Below are 4882 nucleotides of genomic sequence, written 5' to 3'. Positions count from 1 at the left end.
ATCGCTGACAAATAAAGTTTTCTTCTGTATAATGAAATACCAATTAACTGACTATTCGGACAATAGCAAGTTTATTGTCCCATTCAACAGCTACTATTTCCCTTGGCTTTGCCTCATTAAATATTTGCTGTCTTGGGGGACAATAAACTTGCTATTGTCCTCATACCCAGTAAATACTAAATAGGCATATAATATCCCATCCACCTACATTTCATGTTATATAACCTCCCGTTTGTAACCTTCAATTTCACTGTAAAGTCAACATATCTGTCATAGCCGCAAGTTTCACAATTTATTTCTGCTTCTCATGTACTTAAAATTAGGGGCCTTAATATTGCTTACCAATTCCAACAAGAGACATCCCTCTAACTATTGGTAATCATTAAAATTCATTTCATGAATCTACACAACAATGATAAACCTTCAAGTACAGTCACTCTCAATTTTACAAAAATATTGACGGTACTTTATCCGAAACTGTTCCTTGTATCTTTAACTTAGTACACTAACATTTTTATGAAAAGACGGTTTGTCTAAGAATAAGAAAGCTAATGCAATTCAGAGAAAAAGAATACCACATATTGCAAATTCCATTGAGGTTTAATAAAAATATGGCCATTTAAGTGAACCCACCATTTCCAATTTCCTTTAGTAAACACAGATTTACATGGTTCTCCATAGTAAAACATCTTTATCTGACCTTTTAGAGGTCAACTTTTGTTCAACCACCTTTAAAAAGAAACCTTATTCAATACAACATATGCCTACATGATATAATCATGATAAAAGCTTCACATCACTTAGAAATACCCTTACATGTATACCCCCCACCCCCCAATCTTTTGATTTTCATAAAAAGTCATGGTTTGAAATGTTTTACCTAATTTTATGAAACATGTGGCAATTTCCTTGAGTCATTTCTCACACATATTTGAAAACAATCATCAATGATTTTAAAATGTGATCTTTATTTGTTTATTGTATGATTTGTACCATTTTAATTAACAAATAGACAGCTGTCCTGCTTGTGATTTCTTGTTTTCATGAAAAAAGTAAGCTAACAATCATATTTAGTGAATATCTAATCTATTCTGATTTCTAGTCTTCTTCTAACCATGCTAAAACAGTAAGTTACAACCTACAAGTTAGACATCTGCCTTAAATTAAAATTAAATTCAAACACACCCAGGTAGCTGGAGACAGAGTTGATTTCAATGAAAAATGTTCAAATTTGACATGTTTTTCTACTTTTTTATGCATATATACCTTAGAAAGGTAGAAATAGGTTGTTTCTTGTTCATTTCAAAAGTAATTATCATAGCAGATGTTATTTCAAAGTCAAATGTACATTTACATATCCTACATGTAATCTTAATGCAGACAATTAAATAGAGGGGGGGGGGTTTCAATTATGTAAACACATTTAAATATCTTTATGAAATAAAAAATAAAGGAAACATAATTGTATACTTTTATTGAAAAACAAATTTTCACAGCAATTATGAATTTCTTTAAACAGCCTTAATTTTGTTTTCATAATTTCTTATCAAACACAAACCACAACATGGCATGATGCTTTCTTCAAGTTCCATTATTGTTCATGCATTATCGGATTTAATTTGAATTACCAGTAAATAGTCTGTAGAACACAAGGAATATGCATGTGGATAGAGGTGACAGGTTAATCTCAGGAGCTGACCCACAAGAATCAACATGTACCGGTAAAAGCCATGTGGTAACAAGAGTCTGTTTTGAGCTGAAATAAATAAAAAAAATAATTAGCTGTGTTTACATACATGTACTAGTAATAGCTGTGTTTACATTAACATATGCATAGTATTTCTGTAAAAAATACACTGACCATGCAGTGTAAAAAGTATGACATATCCCAATACATGACATAACATTTAGGCAGTACAAGATCAAAAATTTGCATATCAAGTCATAATATAATATTAAAAAATTTTCATAGGTATAAACACTTATCAAATTGAGAAAGAGAGAGAGTTTGAGAGAGAGAGAGTTTATTACCATACTTGTAGTGCAACAGTCAATATTTCAATTCGTAAATTACAAACGAATATTACCCACCGAACAGCGTCAAAGTACATGTACTGGTATTAGCTTCTGGTATACCATTTTTTATCAATTCTACTGTGTATTTTTTGTTTACAAATAAATTTATCGAGGGTTTTTGTTTATTTTCTTATAAATTACATGTTTTAAAATCAATACTACGTGTAATAAGCATAAAACATGTATGAGTAAACTTAATGAAGAATTTTTAATAGATTATTTTTCAAAGAATGTGGTACATTACATGTATGTCAATCTTTATAAAACTAGCGTATATTTCGTGCGCCATAAATTGCAAGTTTTTTGTAAATATCATTTACTTGCATGATAGGTATATATGGTCTAACCAAAATTTTCTTCATAAAGCTACAGCTGTATGTACCACATATATGTTTTGTCACAAGTATACATTTTTAAAAAAAATACCCAAATTCCAACAGTTTAAATAAACTCAACTCATTCTCTGATAAGTTCATTGTGTTTTGTGCGTGCATATCTTATTTGTCTGCTGCAACAGCAGCCAATAAGCGGTAAGCTGAATCCACAAAAAGAAAGTTTGTGTTTTAGGAGCGGGTAAATTGTTTATGCAACACTGTCAAGAAAACCACACCAAATAATAACAAGAAACATTAATATTCACTTAAATGTATTCTGTTGTAAAGTAAAGGTTTTTAACACTTATTGCATCTTGCAAAACATGTGATGACCTTAATCATCTGTCATATATCTGATATACATGTATATGTAAAAGATGGGAAAAATAACGACGGAACAAAGTGGGATTCGAACCTGGCCCTCTGAATCTCTAGTCAAGTGCTCTACCAACTGAGCTACATGTATCTGGCACCGGTATCCAAACCAGTCTGACCGTCACATTCCTCCCCCTTAAATGATCTTCACCCTCGAAGATCATCCCTGGCAGGATCGAGTTAACCTGTTAGTTCCAGGGGTTGGTCACAACACCAATATTGTAACAGGATGGGAGAAATAATGAAGGGATTTGAACCTGGGCCCCCTGAATCTCTAGTCAGGTGCTCTACCAACTGAGCTATCTGGCACTGGTATTCAAACCGGTCTGATCGTCACATATATAAAGAATTATTTTAAACAATGTTGTTCAATTAAAAATAACACTATCAACCTTCAGTTTTTGTCTGTAATTAATCAATATTGGCGTGCGATCAGTTCTCGCCGAGTACCATTTCTCACCAGTGCATTGTTACATCATTTTGTCAACACATAAAATTATATACGAAAATATGATGTAACAGTGCACCAGCGAGAAATGGTCCTCGGCGAGAACTGCTCGCACGCCAGTACTGCCAGTAGTCAGATTAAAAAAAGAGAATAAAAAATTACATTTAAAACATTAACAAGGACAATTTAAGTACACATCATAACTGCTAAACAAGAAAAATTATGTGAACTGGTAGAATGGTAGGCATAGTTCTAACTTGTAACCTACATGTACAAGTACATGTACCGGGTACCCGTTGGTCTGCTATACCTCTTTAATGATACAATGATCGGCATCATAAATATATTAAAGTCATGTTTTAACTCTGAAGTCTGAAGTATACAATTTTATTTACTTAAATTTATGTCTACAGGGTATTCATGACTACATTTGGAGTCCTCTGCACAAGAATATATGATATGTTTCTAATTAGACCCTGCTTTGAATTTTGAGTTGAAAATTCACAATCTGTTATTTTTTTAAATAGATAAATTCAGTTACCCTTTCCAGTCCCCCATGAACCTCGAGCGAGTCTAAACACCCATGAAACATGTAAAAATTACACGTTAGTAAACAAACACCCACACCATAACAAAAACATCCAACAGTGTGCACGTACTTACATGTATATCTATACTATATACTAAATTTTAACCAGTTAACAAGAAACTTTAAAAGGAGTAAAAGCCTCACCTTCTTCAGTAACATCCACATAAATCACACACTTTAATGTCCATCTTTTCTCCTTTATTACTCGTAGCTTATCAACGGCTGATCGTCGACAGAAGTGTGGCTGTCAGAATTTCCTCGTAAACGATTCACACGAGAAAAATATCCTCCTTAAACAAATATGTAGTATTGTTCCCTGTGCATGTTCATATGTTTCACAGCAAATTGAAAATGCATGTGTACACCGAAAGAATACACAACTTCTCTTCTGCATTACGGCTCTCTCTTTTCTACAATGCCGTTCGTTACTGTTTACATTCGGCGCGCGCGCGCGGGGGTCACAAACAGGGGCGCCCCGACAAATAGTTGCACATAGAACGTTTAAATAATGTGTGTTCATTGAATTCATAAATGATATAGATGAAAAAAATGAAATTGAATCACAACAATTTATCTAAGACGCAACACAACGTAATGCAGTAAATTCCTGGGCCTTAATGTGGCATTTGTTCGCTTGTGTGTCTATGTAGACATATTAACTCGTTCATGTATGATTCTCACATATTTGTTTTATAAAATTTGAAAAAAAATATAGGACAGAACTTGTTTAATTTGATACCAAATGACATTATTTAATATATTAACAATAACTAAATTAATTTTTTTTCATAAAATGATAACGATTTTTGCTATCAGAAAAATACGTGTATGAGCTGCTGACCCCTAATTATAGGGGCCAGCCCTTTTTTCTTAATTTTAAATGAAAGCTCTCATTATTTTAAACAACTTTTGTTCTATATGTATTAACAAAATATTTTTAGTTTAAAGGTTATAATACAAAAAGCAACAAAATTTCAGCCCCGAAAAAATCTTAAACTTTGGCGACAAATAGCACAAAAA

General features: G+C 32.5%; 1 long non-coding RNA gene across 1 annotated transcript; it reads right to left on the bottom strand.

Annotated features, from left to right (window-relative positions):
* Positions 1-1455: 1455 nt before the first annotated feature.
* On the bottom strand, positions 1456-4496 carry LOC128189630 (uncharacterized). Its single transcript, XR_008244259.1, has 2 exons — positions 4007-4496; positions 1456-1756 (listed from the first exon to the last, which is right to left on the bottom strand). It is a non-coding gene; the product is annotated as an uncharacterized LOC128189630 (long non-coding RNA).
* Positions 4497-4882: the final 386 nt, after the last annotated feature.

Source organism: Crassostrea angulata, chromosome 6 (assembly GCF_025612915.1).
Source record: "Crassostrea angulata isolate pt1a10 chromosome 6, ASM2561291v2, whole genome shotgun sequence".
Lineage (NCBI taxonomy): Eukaryota > Metazoa > Mollusca > Bivalvia > Ostreida > Ostreidae > Magallana > Magallana angulata.
The sequence above is the reverse complement of the archived record's forward strand: the minus strand, read 5'-3'. Positions and strand labels throughout refer to the sequence as shown.